Consider the following 9,873-nt stretch of genomic DNA (forward strand, 5'->3'; position numbering starts at 1 on the left):
TGCATACATGATAGAACCTATGGCTGAAGCATAGGGAATGCCTTTCATTTTCTCTCTATCTTCTGCAGTGGTCGGGCATTGAGTCTGACTCAACTTCACACCTTGTAACACAGGCAAGAACCCTTTCTTTGACTGATCCATTTTGAACTTCTTCAAAACTTTATCAAGGTATGTGCTTTGTGAAAGTCCAATTAAGCGTCTTGATCTATCTCTATAGATCTTGATGCCCAATATGTAAGCAGCTTCTCCGAGGTCTTTCATAGAAAAACTCTTATTCAGGTATCCCTTTATGCTATCCAGAAATTCTATATCATTTCCAATCAACAATATGCCATCCACATATAATATCAGAAATGCTACACAGCTCCCACTCACTTTCTTGTAAATACAGGCTTCTCCAAAAGTCTGTATAAAACCATATGCTTTTATCACACTATCACAGCGTTTATTCCAACTCCGAGACGCTTGCACCAGTCCGTAAATGGATCGCTGGAGCTTTCTGATACGTCTCCAACGTATCTATAATTTTTGATTGTTCCATGCTATTATATTATCCATTTTGAATGTTTATGGGCTCTACTTTACACTTTTATATCATTTTTGGGACTAACCTACTAACCGGAGGCCCAGCCTGAATTGCTGTTTTTTTGCCTATTTCAGTGTTTCGAAGAAAAGGAATATCAGACGGAGTCCAAACGAAATGAAACCTTTAGGAGCGATCTTTTCAGAACAAACACAATCCATGAGACTTGGAGTGGACGTCAAGCAACAAACAAGACGGCCACGAGGGTGCCCGGCGTGCCCCCACCCTCGTGGGCCCCTTGTTGCTCCACCGACGTACTTCCTTCGCCTATATATATACTCCCGTACCCTGAAAACATCGGAGAGCACCACGAAAACCTAATTCCACCGCCGCAACCTTCTGTATCCGCAAGATCCCATCTTGGAGCCTTCGCCGGTGCTCCGCCGGAGGGGGAATCGACCATGGAGGGCCTCTACATCATCTCCAAGGCCTCTCCGATGAGTTGTGAGTAGTTTACCACAGACCTTTGGGTCCATAGTTATTAGCCTGATGACTTCTTCTCTCTCTTTGAATCTCAATACAAGTTCTCCTCGATCTTCTTGGGGATTTATTCGATGTAACTCTTTTTGCGGTGTGTTTGTCAAGATCCGATGAATTGTGGGTTTATGATCAAGTTTATCTATGAGAAATATTTGAATCTTCTCTGAATTCTTTTATGTGTGATTAAGTTATCTTTGCAAGTCTCTTCGTATTATCAGTTTGGTGTGGCCTACTAGATTGATCTTTCTTGCAATGGGAGAAGTGCTTAGCTTTGGGTTCAATCTTGCGGTGTCCTTTCCAAGTGACAGCAGGGGCAGCAAGGCACATATTGTATTGCTGCCATCCAGGATAAAAATATGGGGTTTATATCATATTGCATGAGTTTATCCCTCTACATCATGTCATCTTTCTTAATGCATTACTCTGTTCTTCATGAACTTAATACTCTAGATGCAGGCAAGAGTCGATTGATGTGTGGAGTAATAGTAGTAGATGCAGGCAGGAGTCGGTCTACTTGTTGTGGACGTGATGCCTATATACATGATCATGCCTAGATAATCTCATAACTATGCATTTTTCTATCAATTGCTCGACAGTAATTTGTTCACCCACCGTAATACTTATGCTATCTTGAGAGAAGCCAGTAGTGAAACCTATGGCTCCCGGATCTATCTTTTATCATATAAGCTTTCCATCTACTTTTATTTGCATCTTTTACTTTCCAATCTATATCATAAAAATACCAAAAATATTTATCTTATCTTATTATCTCTATCAGATCTCACTTTCGCAAGTTATTGTGAAGGGATTGACAACCCCTTTATCACGTTGGTTGCGAGGTTCTTGTTTGTTTGTGTAGATGCGTGGTACTTTTGAGGAGCCTCCTACTGGATTGATACCTTGGTTCTCAAAAACTGAGGGAAATACTTACGCTACTTTGCTGCATCACCCTTTCCTCTTCAAGGGAAAAACCAATGCATGCTCAAGAGGTAGCAAGAAGGATTTCTGGCACCGTTGCCGGGGAGGTCTTCGCTCAAGTCAAGACATACCAAGTACCCATCACAAACTCATCTCCCTCACATTATATTATTTGCCATTTGCCTCCCATTTTCCTCTCCCCCACTTAACCCTTGCCGTTTTTCTGTTCGTATTTTCGTTTGCCTTGATGTCTTACTTGGCTCGTTTGCTCGTTTGGTTGGAATAGTTCTGTATTTATTGCTAAACAGAGAACCTAAGACCTATGGATCCTCATCTACTTGCTAATCTTTTTAAGAGATCCAATTATTATGAATGAATTTCTAGTGATTTGAGTGCACTAGATTATCTTTATGAGGTTTTGCTTGAAATTCGTGAATCTGAAAATTGTGATGAAGAAATTTATCAAGAGATTCACAACAGCTCCCTGAATAAAAAGCATGATTGCAATGATTTTATTATAAATTCTATTAATGTCAATTGTGTTAATTATATGCAAAACCCTAAGCTTGGGGATGCTAGTTCTACTATGTCTACTACTTGTTGCAATGATCATGATTGGGTTGATTCTTCTGATGATCTTGAAAATTTATTTAAGCCTCATGATGAATATGAGATTGATAATAATGTTTGCAATAATATTGAAAGTGGGTTTGGAAGAGTGTCAACTTTAGATCCCACATATTTGGATTTTGATCAATCTTATGGTATTTTTGATAAAAGTGGGTTTGGAGAGGTCATGACTTTAGTTAATGATAATCCCACTATTTTGGAAGAATGTCAACTTCACATGCATGTGGATCGTGTTGAGAATATGTTATGTGATAGATATTTTGTTGAATTTTCCTATGATCCTACATGTAATTATTATGAGAGAGGAAAATATGGTCGTAGAAATTTTTATCTTACTAAATTACCTCTCACCATGTTGAGATTGCTATCGTCTCTTTCTTCTTCCTTGCATATGCTAGTTTTTGCTTGTCTTGCAAATTTGTTTGCTTATAATATGCCTATGCATAGGAAATACGTTAGACTTAGATGTGTTTTTCACGTGTTTCATGATGCTCTCTTTGCGCTTCAATTCTTGTCTTTCATGTGAGCATCATTAAAATTATCAATGCCTAGCTAAAAGGCTTTAAAGAAAAGCGCTTGTTGTGAGACAACCCAATATTTTTACTTGCTGTTACTCAATAAATATTTAATATAGCTTCTGTTAGATGTGTTTTCATGTTTTAATTAGTGTTTGTGCCAAGTAAAACCTATAGGATAACCTATGGTAATAGTTAATTTGATTCTGCTGAAAAACAGAAACTTTGTGCTCACGATAAAAAAATCAATAAATCACAGAAACATTATTTTGCGTTGATTCTTTTTGCTGTAGATCAATAGACAAATTGCCTAGGACTTCCTATTTTGGTAGGATTTTTAGAGTTCCAGAAGTATTCTAAAGTTACAGATTGCTACAGACTGTTCTATTTTTGACAGATTCTGTTTTTCGTGTGTTGTTTGCTTATTTTGATGCATCTATGGCTAGTATCGGGGGGTATGAACCATAGAGAAGTTGGAATACAGTAGGTTTAAAACCAATATAAATAAATAATGAGTTCATTACAGTACCTTAAGTTGTGGTTTTTCTTTCTTGCACTAACAGAGCTTATGAGATTTCCTGTTGAGTTTTGTGTTGTGAAGTTTTCAAGTTTTGGGTAAAGATTTGATGGACTATGGAATAAGGAGTGGCAAGAGCCTAAGATTGGGGATGCCCATGTCACCCCAAAATATTCAAGGATAACCAAAATCCTTAGCTTGGGGATGCCCCGGAAGTCATCCCCTCTTTTGTCTTCGTCTATCGGTAACTTTACTTGGAGCTATATTTTTATTCGCCACATGATATGTGTTTTGCTTGGAGCGTCTTGTATGATATTAGTCTTTGCTTTTTAGTTCACCACAATCATACTTGCTGTACACACCTTTTGGGAGAGAAATACATGATTTGGAATTTATTAGAATACTCTATGTGCTTCACTTATATCTTTTGAGTTAGATAGTTTTTGCTCTAGTGCTTCACTTATACTTTTTAGAGCACGGCGATGGATTGATTTTGTAGAATTGTTGATCTCTCACGCTTCACTTATATTATTTTGAGAGTCTTTTAGAACAGCATGGTATTTGCCATGGTTATAAAATTGGTCATAGAATGATGGGCATCCAAGTTGGGTATAATAAAAACTATCATAGGAAGTAAATTGGATGCTATGATCAATTTGATACTTGATAATTGTTTTGAGATATGGAGGTGGTAATATTAGAGTCATGCTAGTTGGGTAATTGTGAATTTAAAGAATACTTGTGTTGAAGTTGGCAAGTCCCGTAGCATGCACGTATGGTAACCGTTGTGTAACAAATTTGAAATATGAGGTGTTCTTAGATTGTCATCCTTATGAGTGGCGGTCGGGGACGAGCGATGGTCTTTTCCTAGCAATCTATCCCCCTAGGATCATGCGCGTAGTGCTTGGTTTTTGATGACTTGTAGATTTTTGCAATAAGTATATGAGTTCTTTATGACTAATGTTGAGTCCATGGATTATACACACTCTTACCCTTCCATTGCTAGCCTCTTCGGTACCGTGCATTGCCCTTTCTCACCTTGAGAGTTGGTGCAAACTTCGCCGTTGCATCCAAACCCCATGATACAATACGCTTTATCACACATAAACCTCCTTATATCTTCCTCAAAACATCCACCATACCTACCTATTATGGCATTTCCATAGCCATTCCGAGATATATTGCCATGCAACTTTCCACCGTTCCATTTATCATGACACGCATCATCATTGTCATATTGCCTTGCATGATCATGTAGCTGACATCGTATTGTGGCAAAGCCACCTTCATAATTTTTCATACATGTCACTCTTGCATCATTGCCCATCCCGGTACACGGCCGGAGGCATTCATATAGAGTCATATCTTGTTCTAGTTTTGAGTTGTAACTCATGAGTTGTAAATAAATAGAAGTGTGATGATCATCATTATTAGAGCATTGTCCCTTATAAAAAAAAAGAAAGGCCACAAAAAAGGAAAGGCCCCAAAAAAGAAAGGGCAAATAAAAAAGGCCAAAAAAGAGAATAAAAGGGGGGGGGGCAATGTTACTATCCTTTTCCACACTTGTGCTTCAAAGTAGCACCATGTTCTTCATATAGAGAGTTTCATTTGTTGTCATTTTCATATACTAGTGGGAATTTTTCATTATAGAACTTGGCTTGTATATTCCAACGACGGGCTTCCTCAAAATGCCCTAGGTCTTTGTGAGCAAGCAAGTTGGATGCACACCCACTTAGTTTCTTTTGTTGAGCTTTCATACATTTATAGCTCTAGTGCATCCGTTGCATGGCAATCCCTACTCCTTTCATTGAGATCAATTGATGGGCATCTCCCTAGCTCATTGATTAGCCGCGTCAATGTGAGACTTTCTCCTTTTTTGTCTTCTCCACACAAGCTCCATCATCATATTCTATTCCACCCATAGTGCTATATTCATGGCTCACGCTCATGTATTGCGTGAAAGTTGAAAAAAGTTTGAGATTACTAAAGTATGAAACAATTGCTTGGCTTGTCATCGGGGTTGTGCAAGATGAGAGCATTCTTGTGTGACAAAAATGGAGCATGACCAAACTATATGATTTTGTAGGGATGAACTTTCTTTAGCCATGTTATTTTGAGAAGACATGATTGATTTGTTAGTATGCTTGAAGTATTACTATTTCTTATGTCAATATGGACTTTTATTTTGAATCATTAGGATCTGAACATTCATGCTACAATAAATAAAATTACATTAAGAATTATGCTAGGTAGCATTCCACATCAAAAATTCTGTTTTTATCATTTACCTACTCGAGACGAGCAAGAATTAAGCTTGGGGATGCTTGATACGTCTCCAACGTATCTATAATTTTGATTGTTCCATGCTATTATATTATCCGTTTTGGATGTTTATGGGCTCTACTTTACACTTGTATATCATTTTTTGGACTAACCTACTAACCGGAGGCCCAACCAGAATTGTTGTTTTTTTGCCTATTCAGTGTTTCGAAGAAAAGGAATATCAAACGGAGTCCAAACGGAATGAAACCTTCGGGAGTGATCTTTTCGGAACAAACATAATCCAGGAGACTTGGAGTGGACGTCAAGCAACAAACGAGGCAGCCACGAGGGTGCCCGACGCGCCCCCCACCCTCGTGGGCCCCTCGTTGCTCCACTGACATACTTCCTTCGCCTATGTATACTCCCGTACCTTGAAAACATTGAAGAGCACCACGAAAACCTAATTCCATCGCCGCAACCTTCTGTATCCATGAGATCCCATCTTGGAGCCTTCGCCGGCGCTTCGCCGGAGGGGGAATCAACCACGGAGGGCCTCTACATCATCTCCAAGGCCTCTCCGATGAGTTGTAAGTAGTTTACAACAGACCTTCGGGTCCATAGTTATTAGCTAGATGGATTCTTCTCTCTCTTTGAATCTCAATACAAAGTTCTCCTCGATTTTCTTGGAGATCTATTCGATGTAACTCTTTTTACGGTGTGTTTGTTGAGATCCGATGAATTGTGGGTTTATGATCAAGTTTATCTATGAGAAATATTTGAATCTTCTCTGAATTCTTTTATGTGTGATTAAGTTATCTTTGCAAGTCTCTTCGAATTATCAGTCTGGTTTGGCCTACTAGATTGATCTTTCTTGCAATGGGAGAAGTGCTTAGCTTTGGGTTCAATCTTGCGGTGTCCTTTCCAAGTGACAGCAGCGGCAACAAGGCACGTATTGTATTGTTGCCATCGAGGATAAAAAGATGGGGTTTATATCATATTGCATGATTTTATCCCTCTACATCATGTCATCTTTCTTAATGCGTTACTCTGTTCTTCATGAACTTAATACTCTAGATGTAGGCAGGAGTCGGTCAATGTGTGGAGTAATAGTAGTAGATGCAGGCAGGAGTCGGTCTACTTGTTGCGTACGTGATACCTATATACATGATCATGCCTAGATAATCTCATAACTATGAACTTTTCTATCAATTGCTCGACAGTAATTTGTTCACCCACCGTAATACTTATGCTATCTTGAGAGAATCCACTAGTGAAACCTATGGCCCTCGGGTCTATCTTTTAGCATATAAGCTTTCCATCTACTTTTATTTGCATCTTTTACTTTCCAATATATATCATAAAAATACCAAAAAAATTATCTTATCTTATTATCTCTATCAGATCTCACTTTTGCAAGTTAACGTGAAGGGATTGACAACCCCTTTATCACGTTGGTTGCGAGGTTCTTGTTTGTTTGTGTAGGTGCATGTGACTTTTGAGGAGCCTCCTATTGGATTGATACATTGGTTTTCAAAAACTAAGGGAAATACTTATGCTACTTTGCTGCATCACCCTTTCCTCTTCAAGGGAAAAACCAACGCATGCTCAAGAGGTAGCATTTGCACACTTTGTTAGCACCCTTTGGATCGACAAAACCTTCTGGTTGCATCATATACAACTCTTCTTCTAGAAATCCATTCAGGAATGCAGTTTTGACATCCATTTGCCAAATTTCATAATCATAAAATGCAACAATTGCTAACATGATTCAGACAGACTTAAGCATTGCTACGAGTCAGAAAGTCTCATCGTAGTCAACTCCTTGAACTTGTCGAAAACCTTTTGCAACAAGTCGAGCTTTGTAAACAGTAACATTACCGTCTGCGTCGGTCTTCTTCTTAAAGATCCATTTATTTTCTATGGCTTGCCGATCATCGGGTAAGTCCACCAAAGTCCACACTTTGTTCTCATACATGGATCCCATCTCAGATTTCATGGCCTCAAGCCATTTTGCGGAATCTGGGCTCATCATCGCTTCCTCATAGTTCGTAGGTTCATCATGGTCTAGTAACATGACTTCCAGAACAGGATTACCGTACCACTCTGGTGTGGATGTTACTCTGGAAGACCTACGAGGTTTTGTAGTAACTTGATCTGAAGCTTCATGATCATCATCATTAGCTTCCTCACTAATTGGTGTAGGTATCACGGGAACTGATTTCAGTGATGAACTACTTTCCAATAAGGGAGAAGGTACAATTACCTCATCAAGTTCTACTTTCCTCCCACTCACTTCTTTCAAGAAAAACTCCTTCTCTAGAAAGGATCCATTCTTAGCAACAAAGATTTTTCCTTCGGATCTATGATAGAAGGTGTACACAATAGTTTCCTTTGGGTATCCTATGAAGACACACTTCTCCGATTTGGGTTCGAGCTTATCAGTTTGAAGATTTTTCACATAAGCATTGCAGCCCCAAACTTTAAGAAATGACAACTTTGGTTTCTTGCCAAACCATAGTTCACAAGGTGTCATCTCAACGGATTTTGATGGTGCCCTATTTAAAGTGAATGCAACCGTCTCTAAAGCATAACCCCAAAACGATAGCGGCAAATCAGTAAGAGACATCATAGATTGCACCGTATCCAATAAAGTACGGTTACGACGTTCGGACACACCATTTTGCTGTGGTGTTCCAGGTGGCGTTAATTTGAAACTATCCCATATTGTTTCAAATGAAGACCAAACTCGTAACTCAAATATTCTCCTCCATGATTAGATCATAGAAACTTTATTTTCTTGTTACGATGATTTTCCACTTCACTATGAAATTCTTTGAACTTTTCAAATGTTTTGGACTTATGCTTCATTAAGTAGATATAACCATATCTGCTCAAATCATCTATGAAGGTAAGAAAATAACGATACCCACCACGAGCCTCAACTCTCATTGGACCGCATACATCAATATGTATTGTTTCTAATAAGTTAGTAGCTCATTCCATTGTTCCGGAGAACGGAGTTTTAGTTATCTTGCCGTGATTCATAATCAAGTGATTTCAAAAGTCCATCAGCATGGAGTTTCTTCATGCGCTTTACACCGATATGACCCAAACGGAAGTGCCACAAATAAGTTGAACTATCATTATCAACTTTGCATCTTTTGGCTTCAATATTATGAATATGTGTATGATCACTGTCGAGATTCAAAAAAATAGACCACTCATAAAGGGTGCATGACCATAAAAGATATTACTCATATAAATAGAACAAACATTATTCTCTGATTTAAGTGAATAACCATCTCGCATCAAACAAGATCCACATATAATGTTCATGCTCAACGCTGGCACCAACTAAAAATTATTTAGGTCTAAAACTAATCCCGATGGTAGATGTAGAGGCAGCGTGCCGACGGCGATCATATCGACCTTGGAACCATTTCCCACGCGCATCGTCACCTCGTCCTTTGTTAATCTTCGTTTAATCCGCAGCCCCTGTTTCGAGTTGCAAATATGAGCAACAGAACAAGTATCAAATACACAGGCACTACTATGAGCATTAGTAAGGTACAAATCAATAACATGTATATCAAATATACCTTTAACTTTGCCATCCTTCTTATCCGCCAAATACTTGGGGCAGTCCGCTTCCAGTGACCAGTCCCTTTGCAGTAGAAGCACTCAGTCTCGGGCTTAGGTCCAGACTTGGGCTTCTTCTCTTGAGCAGCAACCTTTTTGCCATTCTTCTTTAAGTTCCCCTTCTTCCCTTTACCATTTTTCTTGAAACTAGTGGTCTTGTTGACCATCAACACTTGATGCTCCTTTTTGATTTCTACCTCCGTAGCCTTTAGCATCGCGAAGAGCTTGGGAATAGTCTTGTTCATCCCTTGCATATTATAGTTCATCACAAAGCCTTTATAGCTTGGTGGCAGTGATTGAAGAACTCTGTCAATGACACTATCATCAGG

Source organism: Triticum aestivum, chromosome 7B, assembly GCF_018294505.1.
Source record: "Triticum aestivum cultivar Chinese Spring chromosome 7B, IWGSC CS RefSeq v2.1, whole genome shotgun sequence".
Lineage (NCBI taxonomy): Eukaryota > Viridiplantae > Streptophyta > Magnoliopsida > Poales > Poaceae > Triticum > Triticum aestivum.